This window comes from Geotrypetes seraphini, chromosome 4, assembly GCF_902459505.1.
Source record: "Geotrypetes seraphini chromosome 4, aGeoSer1.1, whole genome shotgun sequence".
NCBI lineage: Eukaryota > Metazoa > Chordata > Amphibia > Gymnophiona > Dermophiidae > Geotrypetes > Geotrypetes seraphini.
The window spans coordinates 8354293-8370766 of NC_047087.1; the positions used below are offsets into that span (position 1 = coordinate 8354293).

Sequence of the window (16474 nt, forward strand, 5' to 3'; positions counted from 1 at the left end):
CCTGACTGTCTTTTTATTCATATTTTTCCATGGCACAGATATTTTGCGTGTGTTACACATGCAAAATATCTGCCCCATAAAAAAATGAATAAAAAAGACAGGCAGGCCTATCAAAAAAATGTACCCCCTCACAAAAATGTGCCTCCCCCCCAAGCACGGTCACCCCCGATCGGCACGGAACTCGCCCTCCCTCCCCGTGACCGGCATGGCCCTCGCTCCCCTCATGGCATGGCCCTCCCAGGACAGCCCTCGCCCCCTCCCCCAACCGGCATGGCCCACCCCCAGCACCAAAAAGTTGGGAGCAGGAGGGGTTCTTAGTCCTTCCTGCTCCGAGGCCTCCCACCCTCTGGCCCAACCCTGGTTGGTCCAGGCGGTCGAGCCCGGCCCACCCACCCCGGTACCTTTTGAAATAGTTGGAAGCAGGAGGGGTGCCCAGTCCCTCTTGCTCCTTCCGACAAGGATGGCCATCTTGGGAGCAGGAGGGGTGCCTGGACCCTCCTGCTCCTACTCCGATCTTCGGGAGCAGGAGTAAAGTCTTCCTGCTCCTGCTCCCCGGGCCGCCACTGCACAATAGCGGCCTTAGGCCCCCGCCTTGGCGCATCATCTGATGCATGGGGAGAGGCCTAAGGCCCTGATTGGCTGAGGCACCTCAGGCTCCTCCCTCAGCCAATCAGGGACTTCCTTAGGGAGGATTCTAGGGAAGTCCCTGATTGGCCACAACTTGATTGGGTTAGTTGAAAATAATTTTCTTTATCATTTATCTTAAAAAGTTTGACATTTATATCGGTTATAAGTTTGAGATTTATATTTATATCGGTTATAAGTCATATCAGATTTATATCGGTAATAAGTCATATCTTTACTAACTTACTTTCTGTACAAGTGTTTACTTGGTATGTAACTTGAAAACTTATAAATAAATAAAAAAGAAAAATAGATAAATATAGGCAGCAGATATAAATTCTCAAAACGAACACATTTTGATCACTAAATTAAAAATAAAATCATTTTTCCTATCTTTGTTATTTGGTGATTTCATGAGCCTCTGGTTGCACTTCCTTCTGACTAAGCATCCAACGTTTCTTTCTCTCTGCCTTCAGCACGCTTCCTCTCCAGTCTTAATTCCCGCCCCCTCCATGAGTCCAACTTTTTACTCTCTGCCCGCTCCCCCTTCCCTTGAGTGTGACATTTCTCCTTCCCTTCTTTCTGCCCTCCCTGTCCATCTCTCCCTCTCCATGAGTCCAACACTTTCTGCCTCCTGCACTCTTTCTCTTTCTCCTCGCCCCTTCCCTCAAGTGTGACATCCCTCCTTCCCACCCCCAGTCCATCTCTCCCCAACCCACTCATAACATGTTCCTTCCCCGTGCCCCATTTCTCCCTCTCCTCCACACCATGTTCATTTCTCCCTCTCTTCATTCTCACTCATCCTGCAACAATTTTCCTTCCTTCCCTTCCTCCCCCCATTCCCACTCACAACTAATATGGTCTCTTCTCGTGCACCATCTTACCCTCCCCTCCAGCGTGCAATACCTTTCCTGTCCCTCCCCTTCTCCTTCAAGTCCAGCAGCACCTTTTCCCCCTTCTGTCAGGTCCAGCAGCACCTCCCTTCCCTTTCCCTTCCTCTTGTCCAGCAGCACCTCTCCTTATCCCCATGTCCAGCAGCATCCCTTCTTCCTGTCATGCAGTACCTCTCCCCTCCCTAGCGGCAGCTCACGGCGTACTTTTAACTTCCCAACGCAGCTGCCGCTAGTGTCAGTTTAGCCGCTGTTCCATCAGGCAGCCTCAGGGCCTTTGCTAGGCTGGCCCGCCTCCGATGATGCAACTTCCTCTTTCGTCAGAGGCGGTCTAGTCTAGTAAAGGCCCCAAGACTGCCTGATGAAACCGCGGCTAAACATAACGCTAGCAACAGCTGCGTTGGGAAGTTAAAAGCACGCCGTGAGCTGCCGTTAGGAAGAGGAGAGGTACTGCTGAGCTGGTGATTCCATTAGGTAGTCTCGGGGCCTTTGCTAGTCTGGCTCGCCTCTGATAATGCAACCGGAGGTGGGCTGGCCTAGCAAAGGTCATACCGTGAGCTGCTGCTGTTCAGAGAGGGAAGCTGGAGAGAGAAGACAAGAAAGGTGGGAGATATGCGACGGTAGGAGGAAGGGAGACGTACAACGCCATCGCTGCATAGACACAACAGAAGAAGGAAGTTGGGAGACATACAGCGCAAGCGCCGCATACCTCCTACAAAAGGCTCACGTACCCCTAGGGGTAAGTGTACCGCGTGTTGAGAAACACAGGTGTAGCTCACAAACTGTCATAGTTAAAATAAGCAAGTTAAAACTTATGCATTGAAAATGTCTGAAATAGAAACATTCATTTTTAAAACTCTTAAAAAGAAATTCAAACAAAGTCCTACAATACACAGTAAGACAGTTAAACATTAAGCTTTACCAGTTAGTCTAAAGGAAAGAACACAGATTGTTATGGAGCACTGTCAACATCACAATCTCTTACCTGAAAGTTAGCCTGCAGCGAGATCCAGCACCCTAAGATGACAATTTGTACATCTTAAACAGGATACACCAAAATGGCAGTGTGCCTATATTACTGCCATGAAAATGCAACCTGCTATTATCTGTGCTTAGCCAACATAATGAAGGCATGCCAATTGAGTTCATGGTTTTATTCAAACCTGTGTCAGTGATAAGAAGCAGAAATAATTCATGACATCACATTGGCCACCCTCCAGACTTCCGGTACTATGCTGGACTTTAGAGAAAAATTACAAATACAGTGGAACCTTGGTTTACGAGCATAATTCGTTCCAGAAGTATGCTCGTAAACCAAATTGCTCGTATATCAAAGCGACGTTACATTAACGGGTGCTAGAATAGATGTGTCTGTCTGTCTTTCTCTCTCTCTCTCTCCTTGGCTGCTTTCTGTCTGTCTGTCTTTCTTTCTGTCTCTCTCTTTCCTCGGCTGTCCACCACCACCCCTTGCCTGCTCCCACCTGTCCAGCAGTAGCCCTTCTCCCTTACTGGAAAGAGCACAGGAAGTATCAAAAAGAATGTCACCGAGTGGTTCGAAAAGCCAAAAGAGAGTATGAAGAGAGGCTAGCCAGGGAAGCACGAAATTTCAAACCGTTCTTTAGATATGTTAAAGGGAAGCAGCCGGCTAGGGAGGAGATGGGACCACTGGACAACGGAGACAGGAAGGGAGTGGTGAAGGAAGAGAAAGAAGTGGCAGAAAGATTTAACATGTTCTTTTCATCTGTATTTACAAACGAAGACACAACGAACATACCGGAACCTGAGCAAATCTTCAAAGGAGATCAAGTAGAAAAATTAACATCCATGGAAGTGAGCCTTGAAGATGTACGCAGGCAGATAGAAAAATTAAAAACTGACAAATCCCCGGGTCTGGATGGAATCCATCCAAGGGTTCTGAAGGAACTAAAGGAGGAAATAGTGGAACTACTGCAGCAAATTTACAATCTATTCCTGAAAACAGGCGTGATCCCGAAGGTTTGGAAGATAGCCAACGTTACGCCCATCTTTAAAAAGGGATCAAGAGGTGACCCGGAAAACTACAGACCGGAAAATGGCGGAAGTACTGATAAAAGAAAACATCGATGATCATCTTGAAAGAAACAAACTTCTGATAACCAGCCAACATGGTTTCTGCAAGGGGAGATTGTGCCTAACGAACTTATTACACTTCTTCGAAGGAATTAACAAACAGATGGACAGAGGAGAGCCCATAGACATCATATATCTAGATTTCTAAAAGGCGTTTGACAAGGTACCCCATGAATGCCTACTTCGGAAACTGAAGAACCATGGAGTGGAAGGAGACGTACATAGATGGATCAGAAACTGGTTGGCGGGCAGAAAACAGAGGGTAGGAGTAAAGGGCCACTACTCGGACTGGAGGAGGGTCACGAGTGGTGTCCCGCAGGGCTCGGTGCTCGGGCCGCTGCTATTTAATATATTCATAAATGATCTAGAAACAGGAACGAAGTGTGAGATAATAAAATTTGCGGACGACACCAAACTATTTAGTGGAGCTCGGACTAAAGAGGACTGCGAAGAATTGCAAAGGGACTTGAACAAACTAGGGGAATGGGCGACAAGATGGCAGATGAAGTTCAACGTTGAGAAATGTAAAGTATTACTTGTGGGAAGCAGAAACCCGAGGTATAACTATACGATGGGAGGGATGCTATTGAATGAGAGTATCCAAGAAAGAGACTTGGGGGTAATGGTGGACATGACAACGAAGCCGACGGCACAGTGCGCAGCGGCCGCTAAGAGAGCGAATAGAATGCTAGATATAATCAAGAAGGGTATTACTACCAGAACGAAAGAAGTTATCCTGCCGTTGTATCGGGCAATGCTGCATCCGCATCTGGAGTACTACGTCCAATATTGGTCGCCATAAGAAGGATATGGCGTTACTCGAGAGGGTTCAGAGGAGAGTGACACATCTGATAAAAGGAATGGAAAACTTTCATACGCTGAGAGATTGCAGAAATTGGGTCTTTTTTCCATGGAGAAGAGGAGACTTAGAGGGGATATGATAGAGACTTATAAGATCATGAAGGGCATAGAGAGGGACAGATTCTTCAAACTTTCAAAAAATAAAAGAGGGTTATTCCATGTCAAGTGATCAAGGGCTCCCTGCATGACCATCACGGATTTTGATAAAACTTTATGCACAAAGTCCCACATGTATCAAACGAACTTTGGTAAAGTTTTAGTTTCGCCTGTGGAATATTCGTGGAGATATAGCCATTTGTTTGACCCCATACTGCAATGACATACAGTACGACAGTGACATTCTGACAACTTTGAGACACAATATCTCACGAGCTATGTTTCCAAAAAAACTACCCTGCACAACTTTTGGAGCTCTATTCAGTGCTACCAATAATAATTTTTGTCGAGCACTGAGTGAATGGCTGAATTACAGTAAACTTGGCCGAAAAAATTAGTGCTCCAAAAAAAGTCAAAGTTTGACATTACTTAGCTCCCACAATAATTGAGTAATAAATGCGAAATTTGGCGCATAATGTCTCAGTACAATGTTGTTTTCAAAAGTACAATTTCAACCTCCAAGCTCTTTCCATTAGTTTACAAATTAAGTGTAAAGTTGCTAATTTGTGTAAAAAGGCCAAAAATATGGTATTTTCAGCCTGCTTTTACAGAAAAATACCTTTCAGAAACTCTTTCAAATCAGTCTCATTAGAAAGAGCATATTTCAAACCCCCTAGAAAAGTGGGCTTCATTTTTCAACGCAGTTTAACAATGCCCGAAAAAGGGGGAAAAAGTTGGGAGATGTCACCATGGCAACGGCCTACGTTTCAACTTACAATTATGTCACTTTTCACACTGTTTTTCCCTGTTTATTTTTACTCAAGCTTTGGGTACAATTATAGTGTTCTTAATTAATGATTATTCCTAACTAGAAATTGAGGTGATAATTTTGTTGCATGTAGATCACAAATTACAACTTGTTTTCTTTTTCAGATCCACATTATTATTAATTCAGTTTAAAACGAATCGACTAATAATAATCCTTTTCTGCCAGATTGTGCCATTGGGCAAAAATTGTCAAAGTGTCATGACGGCACATTTTATTCTAAAAAATGTGGGCTCATTTTTTTACATAATTTGTCAACCGATGAAAAATTGCTTATCACTCGGCGCTCTGAAGTTGAACTGATGGATAAAGACCAAATCTGCCTCAACCACAAAGCAAAGTATCTCGACAAATACGAATTAAAGCAAACATCGTGTTGTAATCCATTTGAAAAGAAAAATCACATTGTTCAAAGTGGATTGTTAAAAGTCGATCTTGCCATGTCTAATGATTTTAGAAAAGTGGCAAAAATAAATATCAAGCCAGGTCAGAAACTTTGCAGTAGATGCAAAGCCCAATACGTTTCAATGAGTGAAGCTACTGCAGCATCTTCATCTTCAGACGATTTTGATATCAGCATCTCCGATGCAGTTGATCAAAGCTTGACTGCTTTAGGAACCTCTCCATTGAAAATTCGAAGGTTAGCTAGTAGAGATAAAGCCGGCTATGTGATACGAAAAATTGAACGTGTGCAGAATGTGATAGCCAAGAAGATTACATCTGCTGTTGGAGTTTCAGCTGAAGAAGTTGGGCCGTCTCGTCAGTCTGTAGAATGCAAGTTATGTGAAGATTACACTGACCTCATTGAAGAAATGAAAACGAAAATTGCAATATCCAACAGGTCAATGAAAGTTCAATTATTGACGATGGCCCCAAAAAGTTGGTCAATAAAGGAAACAGCAATGAAGTTTGGCGTTTCAGAGCGCATGGTCAGAACAGCCCAAAAAGTATACCTGATGCAAAAATTGGCAAGTCCCTTCCAAAAGAAATTGCAAATAGAGTTCAAGATTTTTACGAAGACGATGAATTCAGCAGAATATGTCCTGGCAAAAAAGATTGCATTTCAGTCCACCTCAATGGTTTAAAAGTACAAAAGCAAAAGCGGCTGCTGTTGTGTAATTTAAAAGAGCTGTACGTGGCGTACTGTAACAAATACGGAACTGAAATTGGTTTTTCCAAATTATGTGAGCTCAGGCCAAAGTGGTGTGTAACCGTTGGTGCATCAGGTGCACACTCCGTGTGTGTCTGCACGATACATCAAAATGTAAAGCTCATGCTACAAGGCGCCAATGTCAAAGAGAACTACAAAGTTCTTATGGAAAAAACTGTGTGCAACCTAAATGTCAAGAACTGTATGCTACAACGATGTCAAAACTGCCCTGGTGAAGAAGCACTAACAGCATACCTGGAAGAAATATTCAAGGATTTAGATCCAGAAGAATCAATAGAATTTAAGCAATGGGTTCACGCTGACCGTGAAACATTAGAAACAAGCGTACTAACCATGGACAACTTTATTGAAAGACTTGCAAGCAAGATTTGGAAGTTGACAAGCCACCATTTCATTTCAAAACATCAAAGTGAATATTTGAAGATGTTGAAGACAGGCTTAAAAGAAACGGAAATGATCGTTTTGATGGATTTCGCTGAAAAATTACTCATTTGTTGTACAGGATGCCGCCCAAGGCTTTCACTGGGAAAATTCACAAGCTACGGTACATCCTTTTGTTGCATATTACCTCAATGAAGTGGGCACATTGCAAGTTGTAAACTATTGCATTATTTCTGATCATATGCAACATGATACGATATCTGTACACGTGTTTATTCAAAAGTTGATCGAATTTTTGGTAACTCAAACAAACATTACCAAAATATACTACTTCAGTGATGGCTCAGCTGCACAATATAAAAACTACAAGAACTTTGTGAATTTGTGCAATCACAGAAATGATTTCAACATTGAGGCTGAATGGAATTTTTTTGGAACTAGCCACGGAAAATCACCCTGCGATGGAGTTGGTGGAACAACTAAACGACTGGCTGCCCGGGCTAGCCTCCAAAGACCATCAACGGATCAAATATTGACGCCAAAGGATCTATTTAACTTTTGTGACCAAAATATACACGGAGTTAAATACATTTATGTTCCAAAAGAAGAAATTGAAGAAAGCAAAAAGTTTCAAGAAGAAAGATGGCATGAAAGCAGCACAGTAGCCGGTACCAGAGAGCACCACCAATTTGTACCAGTCGACTCAAACTCGGTTCGTGTCAGCAAAGTTTCAAATGACACAATAAATTTTGTTGCCAGAATTTCTGATACTGCCATTCCAAATTTGAAAGTGTCCGAAATCTTTCCTGGTTGCTACGTTGCCTGTACTTACGATAATCAATGGTGGATAGGCAACGTTGTTGAAGTCTCATTTGAACAAAATGATGCATTGATAAAATTTATGCATCCTCACGGTCCAGCTCATTCGTTTTATTGGCTAGAAAAGCAAGACGTTTGTTGGGTTCCAGAGCAATACCTCATCTGCATGCTTTGTGCCCCTTCAGTTACATCATCCGGCTGCCAATATCAATTTCCAGAAACTGCATTGAAGAAAGTGGCTCAAAAATTTAACAGAATGTTATAAAGATTGCTGGCAGTTAAAATCAAAGTGGACTTCACTTCGGCTTGGGAACCATATAAGATACCCAATTTAGGCTTGGGAACCTAGGATAAGACACCCTAATCATTGGCTTTGGAATCAGAAAGATACCAACAAAAGGCTTTGGAACCTTGACAAAGAAACCAAATGTGAGGCTTGGGAACCTGGACGAAGTGGCCCACCAGTGGCTGGTATTGCACAGCTATCGGGCGTGACCCCTATGGCGATGGGGTTGCCAGTTCAAACTCTTGAACTGGTAGTGACAATGTCACCATGGACTAACGCAATAGAGTAGTAGTAATACTACGTCAATACAAAACTGTAACTTTAAAAATGACAGAACTATGTTGAAATAGAGGTTGTTGCCGTGGCAACGTCTCCCAACTTTGTCCCCCTTTTTCAGCCATTGTTAACCTGCGTTGAAAAATGAAGTCCACTTTTCTAGGGGGTTTGAAATATGCTCTTTCTAATGAGACTGATTTGAAAGAGTTTCTGAAAGGTATTTTTCTGTAAAAGCAGGCTAAAAATACCCTATTTTTGGCCTTTTTACACAAATTAGCAACTTTACACTTAATTTATAAACTAATGGAAAGAGCTTGGAGGTTGAAATTGTACTTTTGAAAACAACGTTGTACTGAGACATTATGCGCCAAATTTCGCATTTATTACTCAATTATTGTGGGAGCTAAGTAATGTCAAACTTTGACTTTTTTTGGAGCACTAATTTTTTCGGCCAAGTTTACTGTAATTCAGGCATTCAATCAGTGCTCGGCAAAAATTGTTATTGGTAGCAATGAACAGAGCTCAAAAACTTGTGCAGGGTAGCTAATTTTCAGTTTTTTTGGAAACACAGCTCGGGAGATATTGTGTCTCAAAGTTGTCAGAATGTCATTGTCGTACTGTATTTCATTGTGGTATGGGGTCAAACAAATGGCTATATCTCCACAAATATTCCACAGGCGAAACTAAAACTTTACCAAAGTTCGTTTGAGACATGGTGGACTCTGCATATGAAGTTTCATCAAAATCCGTGATGGTCATGCAGGGCACTTTCCAAGAATCTGATCACTTGACATGGAATGACCCAAGAACAAGATGGCATTCAGAAAAGTTGAAAGGGGACAGAATCAAAACGAATGCTAGGAAGTTCTTCTTTACCCAACGTGTGGTGGAAACCTGGAATGCGTTTCCAGAGGGCGTAATAGGGCAGAGTATGGTACTGGGGTTCAAGAAAGGATTGGACAATTTCCTGCTGGAAAAGGGGATAGAGGGGTATAGATAGCGGATTACTGCACAGGTCCTGGACCTGTTGGGCCGCTGTGTGAGTGGACTGCTGGGCACGATGGACCTCAGGTCTGACCTAGCGGAGGTATTGCTTATATTCCTTTACCTCCCCCGTGTCCAGCAGCACCCCTTCACTGCTCCCCCTGTTCAGCAGCAGCCCTTCTCCCTTAGTTTTACCTCCCCCCTGTCTAGCAGCACCTCTTTCCTGCTCCCCCTGTCCAGCAGTAGGTCTCCCTTCCTGTCACCTCCCCCCCCCGTCCAGCAGCACCTCTTCCTTGCTTCCCCTGTCCAGCAGCACCCCTTACCTGCTCCCCCTGTCCAGCATCCGGCTTTATGGTCCGTTCGCATCTGCCCTCCTCTTCAAAGTAGCCTGCTGAGGATCGAGGCCGGCCGTAGCGAACCTCGCAGGCCGCTCTGCACGTCGGTAGCACGTTCCCACTGATGCGATCCCGTGAGTCAGAAGGAACGTGCTACCGAGGTGCAGAGCGGCCTGCGAGGTTTGCTACAGCCGGTTGCGAACCTCAGCAGACTACTTTGAAGAGGAGCAGTGGCTGCAGTTGGTGAATGAGGGCGGGAGGGGGGAGTTGCCGGCGTGTTCCTTGCCTCCGTGTTTGAAAATGGAATTCGGCACGGACCCAGAGACCATGGTGGCAGGGATCACGCCTTCCTAAGTGCGCATGCGCGCTTAGGTTTTTGTTATAATAATAACTTTATTTTTATGGAAGAGACTGTATACAGATAATGACATTATAGAGGATTTGATTTTTATATTTGCTGTTTGTATGTTGAAATTTATTATTATTTATTTACTAACCTGTGATTCACTTTGTATAAGGCGATCAATAAATAACCAATACAATACAATGGAATATATCTAGTCTGGGCTTCCAGGATGGTATTTTTTAATGACATCCATGCCTGATGTAAATTTTTGACCTTTGCAGCTGCTCCTCTGAGTTTCTTTTTTACCTTGCTTCTCAGGTTTTCATAGTCTGCTTTTTTAAATTTAAATGCTGTTGTATTGGATTTCCTGTGTAAATTTATTCTAGGGATTACAGGTATGTCAAATCTGATCATGTTATGATCACAATTATCAAGCAGCCCCAGCACCATTATGTCCCGCACCAATTCATACTCTCCACTAAGCGTCTAGAATTGCTTTGACTCTTGTCTGTTCCAGAACCAGCTGCTCCATAAAGCATTCCTTGATTTCATTAAGGAATGTTATCTCCCTAGCATGTCCTGATGTTACATTTAACCAGGCAATATCGGGGTAGAATAAATTGTTTGCTAAGTTTCTAGAGAATTGATTTATATTTCACTGTAATTGCTCAGTTTTCTTTGTTTGACAGACCGCATAGAACTGCAAGGTTTTACGGTATACAAATGTAATTTTAGGTTGTGTGTTACCCAGTTTGTTGGCCTTCCTAATTTCTGATACTATTTCATCCTCTTGAGGCAGAAGGTATTACACTACTATCACTATCATTTTCCCTTTTACACATGGGATTTCTACCCATAGGGATTCCAAAGCGTATTTCTGCTCCTGTAGAATTTTCAGTCCATTCGATTCCTCCTTAACATATATTCTGTTACGTCCCTTCTGGATTCTGACCTTCAGTCCAGCTGTTGCAGAAATCCACATCTTTTCTGAACACATGCTGTACCCCCTTAGGCTGGGAGATAGTAACAAAGCCTAGTTTTAGTTTAGAAACATGGAAGATGATGGCAGAAAAAGGGCTACAGCCCATCAAGTCTGCCCACTCTGCTTACCCACCCCCTGTCTATGCCCTAATGACCCAATTTCCTTATCTTGACCCTCGTAGAGATCCCATATGGGTATCCCATTTATTCTTAAAGTCTGGCACGTTGTCTGTCTCGATCACCTGCACTGGAAGCTTGTTCCAATGATCAACTACTCTCTCTGTGAAGAAATACTTTCTGGTGTCGCCATGAAATTTTCCGCCCCTGAGTTTGAGTGGGTGCCTTCTTGTGGCCGAGGGTCCCTTGAGAAAGAAAATATCATCTTCCACTTCAACACGTTCCGTGAGGTACTTAAATGTTTCGATCATGTCTCCCCTCTCCCTACATTCCTCGAGAGTGTAGAGCTGCAATTTGTTCAGTCTCTCTTCGTACGAGAGACCCTTGAGCCCCGAGATCATCCTGGTGGCCGTCCGCTGAACCGATTCAATTCTGCGCACATCTTTACTGTAATGTGGCCTCCAGAATTGCACACAGTACTCCAGATGAGGTCTCACCATGGCCCTGTACAACGGCATTATGACTTCAGGCTTTCGGCTGACGAAACTTCTATTGATACAACCCAATATCTGCCTTGCCTTAGATGAAGCCTTCTCCACTTGATTGACAGTTTTCATGTCTGCACTGATGATTACTCCTAAATCTCGTTCTGCTGAAGTCCTAGTTAAAGTTTCTCCGTTCAAGAAGTACGTCCTGCATGGATTTCCGCTTCCGAGGTGCATGACCTTACATTTCTTAGCATTGAAGCCTAGCTGCCAGGTTGAGGACCAACTTTCCAATGTAAGCAGGTCCTGCGCCATATAATTCTGTAAACTGCATTAACTTACTATATTACATAGTTTGGCGTTATCGGCGAATAGTGTCATTTTACCTTGAAGCTCTTGAGTCAGATCCCCTATGAATATGTTGAAAAGGAGTGGACCCAGGACCGAGCCCTGCGGCACTCCACTGGTCACCTCCGATGTATTAGAGAGGGTACCATTAACCACCACCCTCTGAAATCTGCCACTCAGCCAATCATTGACCCATGTAGTTAGTGTCTCTCCTAACCCCATCGATTCCATCTTGTTTAGCAGCCTGCACTGTGGGACACTGTCAAAAGCTTTACTGAAGTCCAGGTACACGACGTCCAAAGACTCTCCCAAGTCCAACTTTCTTGTTACCCAGTCAAAGAAGCTGATGAGATTGGATTGGCAGGACCTACCCTTGGTGAATCCATGCTGACTGGGATCCCGAAGATTCCCTTCATTCAAGATCGTGTCCAATTTGCTTTTAATTAGTGTTTCCATGAGTTTGCACACTATTGATGTGAGACTCACCGGTTTATAATTCGCAGCCTCTGCCCTGCAACCCTTTTTATGCAGAGGAACGACATTAGCTAATTTCCAGTCCAGGGGAACTTTCCCCTTACTTAGGGAGAGATTGAATAGCTCAGCCAACGGTTTCGCCAGGACATCGCTCAATTCTCTGAGCACTCTTGGGTGCAAATTGTCTGGTCCCATGGCTTTGTTCACCTTGAGTCTTGCCAATTCACTGTAAACTTCACCTGGTGTGAACTCAAAATTCTGAAACGGGTTTTCTGTGCTTTGTGTTGCCTTCAACTGCGGACCGTGTCCCGGTGCCTCACAGGTGAAGACTGAGCAGAAGTATTCATTCAGTAGTTCGACTTTATCGGAATCAGCTTCCACGTAACTTCCGTCCGGTCTTCTAAGGTGTACTATCCCGCCTGTGTTCCTTTTTCTATCACTAATATACCTGACGAAGGATTTGTCCCCCTTTTTAATGTTTTTTGCCAGAATTTCTTCCACTCGAAGTTTTGCCTCCCTAACTGCCATTTTGACCGCTGTAGACCTGGTCCTAAATTCTACCTTTGCCTCTCGTTTCTCCGTGCGCTTGTAGGAGAGAAATGCTTTTTTCTTCTCCTTAATGAGGTGCGAGATCTCCGCGGTGAACCATTGGGGTTTATTGTTTCTTTGTCGTTTATTTACTGATTTTATGAAGCGGCTAGTTGCTTCATGTATGGTTGATTTCAGTGTTAACCACTTAGCTTCTACATCATCGGTCTCAGCTTGGTCCTGCAGCGTCCGATGGACAAAATCTCCCAAGCGTGCGAAGTCTGTGCCCCGGAAATTGAGTACCTTTGTTTTTGTGTTTGATTTAGGGAAGCCTTTCCTAAGGTTGAACCCTACTATGTTGTGGTCGCTGGAGGCTAGCGTATCTCCTACTGAGACCTCTGAGACGCTTTCCCCGTTGGTGAGTACCAGGTCGAGGATCGCCTGGGCCCTAGTGGGCTTCGTTACCATTTGTTTGAGACGTGCTCCCTTTATGGAATTTAAGAGCCTCCTGCTACCGCTGGTTGTCGCTGAAAATGAGTTCCAGTCTGCATCAGGCATATTGAAGTCCCCTAGCAGTACAGCTTCTCCTCGTAGAGTGATATTCTCTATGTCTTCAATTAATTCTGCGTCCATGTCTTCCAGTTGTCTTGGGGGTCTGTATACCACACCTAGATACAGGCATTTTTCTCTGCCGCTTGCCAGGTTTATCCAGAGGGACTCCCCGGTGTACTTGACATCTGTGATCCTGGTGGTTTGGATGTCCTCTTTAATGTATAGAGCTACCCCCCCTCCTAACCTGCCCTCTCTATCCTGACAAAGTAGATTGTAGCCCGGTATAACCATATCCCACCCATGTGAGTCTGTGAACCAAGTTTCAGATATTGCCACCACATACATCTAGGTCGGCATTCCTTATTTCAGCCTCTAATTATAGAATTTTGTTACCTAAACTGTGTGCATTGACATGCATGGCCCTCCATATCTTGTGTTTGTTAAATCCCTGTGAGGCGTATCCTACCCGAGTCGGTGTGACTCCTAAAGAACTGTTTGCAATGTGGGTACTTACCTTGGACATGGAAGCGGAGTTTCGACTCACCTCATCAGGATAATTCCTTTCTGCACTAATATGTGAATGGGTACCCTCCCCCGACTTACCTAGTTTAAAGCCCTGTGAAGCAGGCGGACTAGTCGGTGTCCGAAGACGTTCTTACCCCTACTGGTCAGATGGAGTTCGTCTGGTCCCTGAAGTCCTTGTAGCGCTTCCCCATGGTTTAGGAATCCAAAGTTCATATCCCGGAACAATCCCTGTAGCCACTCGTTCGTTCTCAGGATACGTTCATCTCTGGCTCTTCCCTTGCCTCTAACTGGGAGGATCGATGAGAAAACCACCTGTGCTCCTGTCCGCTTCAGCCTCTCATCCAGTGCTCCAAAGTCTCTGGTGATGGTCTCCGGTGTGTTCCTGGCAGTGTCGTTGGTTCCTATGTGGACAAGAAGCATAGGAAAGTGGTCTCGGGGCGTGAGTAGTCTATCCAGACTGGCGGTGACATCTCGTATCCTGGCTCCAGTTTCTGCAAGCACTCCGAGCAGAAGTCTTTTGTTGTTGCTCTGCTTCTGTTGGGGCTTGTTTTTGTTGTTTTTTTTCACTTAGTTTGCTTAAAGTTCATTTCCTAGTGGCTTCAGTGCCTTGAGACCCCTCCCCAGTGGTCTGCTTTCTGAGGAAAGGATGCAGTACTGTGGTGTTGGACTGCAGCTTCACAGAGAAACTCTGGTGGATCTGAGAAGCCATCCTGATGTGTGCCACCTTCTGGAAGTGCCTGGGGTCCCTTCCCATGGAGTTTGTTGACCGGTGACCCTGTCACAGGTTTCTAGCACAGGCTGAGTTTGTCTGGAAAGAAACCCACCCGGGTTTCTAGGTATAGGCTGCCTATTCCACCCCTGACCGCGTGGCAGAGAATCCATGGGGGCGGAGAGTGTAGTCTGCCTTTGGCCGGCTGGCTGTCCAAAGATCTTCATTTCCGTGTACTTGGACCTATTTCTGAGACAGAAAGTCCTTTTTTCTACACTCAGCTGCTTTAAAAATGCTGACAGGCAAAGGCACAACAGAGACTCCAAGTACCTCCATTATTTCCTATGGGGGGTGGCATGTAAATCAATTTGAACTCCGTTTTTTACAGCTTATGTGGGTAGGGTTCAGGTCCCCCACCTCCCTAGATTATCCCTATGATCAGTAAGAACACACTGGCTGACAAGAGGCCAGACAGTTTACTTTATGGGAGTGAAACATAACTGTTTTTGATATGTAGTTTAATTTTGTGATTACCATTCTGTATTGTTAATAATGTTATACAGTATTGTTGGTATATTAAAAATAAATGGAAAAAGTTTATAAGAAACCAAGACCTTGGCTGAGATTGTTTATAAAAATAAATAGAAAAAATGACATTACAATTAGCACTATTATTATGGGGGTGGAGTTTGGGTGGGTCTGGGGCAGAGCTTGGGCGGGAGTACTCGGTTGGTATTTGTTAGGCTTAGGGGGTACTTGGCTTGAAAAGGTTGAGAAACACTACACTAGTGCACGGTCCTCAGCCAACGTCAATCACTACCAGGACTGGATTGATAAGTTGGAGCAATATAAGGGAAAACTTCCTGTGTAGTTGTGAATGAAGCTTCATACTACCATATACTGGCTTTGCTTCAAGCTAAACTGGAAGCCCAGAGGAGTAGGCAGAATTTGTTAAATCAAGAAGAGCTGGTTTCTGCAATGCCTTAAAATATTTTGCTTTGGATTTCACTTGAAACCTTACAAAAATTGGATTGCTCTAAGTCTAATCTGGAATGCTGGAACTTTAGACCATTTATTGTTTTACTGTCCATTTATTATGGCTTTTTGGAAGTTGATCTGCGGCCAAATAAATTGTTTGTTAGAAAATCATGTAGCATCGTCGTATGACACAGTTTTATTTGGCATGTCTTTGAGAGCTAAGAGCCAAATATCTTCCAATAATAACAAACTTTTGATGATTCTGACAGGAGTTGCCATTCAGCAAATAACATATAATTGGAAAAATTGGAACAGATTGAATTATAGTTTTTGGTGGAGATCAGTGTGTCACATTTATAAAATGGAAAGAACTTTTAGCTGTTCAAAAATGATATTTTAAAAAATTTCAGGATGTGTGGGGACCATTAATAAATTATTGTAATGAATAAATATCATTTTTCCCTGTTTAACATAAATGAAAGTATGGGGTGGGGGTGGGTTTTTGATTTTCATTATTTGATATGAAGGGAAGGACATAATTTATTGTATTATATATATTATTTGATATTAGTACAGTGGGAGGGATGGGGATAAATCTTATTTAAGGAGAAATTTGTGGAATTTCAAGTGATGTATTAATTTAATTGTTGATATTTTCTGTGCACTTGATGTAAAATATGAAAAGAATAAAGAACTTAAAAAAAATATATTTGCACTTGTGACTTTGATTGTTTAACATGTATTTAAGAGTTCTCTTTTTTTTTTTTTTCCTC

General features: G+C 43.5%; 1 protein-coding gene across 5 annotated transcripts in view; it reads left to right on the forward strand.

Moving 5' to 3' along the window:
* ANKRD11 (ankyrin repeat domain 11) overlaps positions 1 to 16474 on the forward strand; it is a 456185-nt gene that overhangs the window by 306918 nt on the left and 132793 nt on the right. The window lies entirely within an intron of this gene.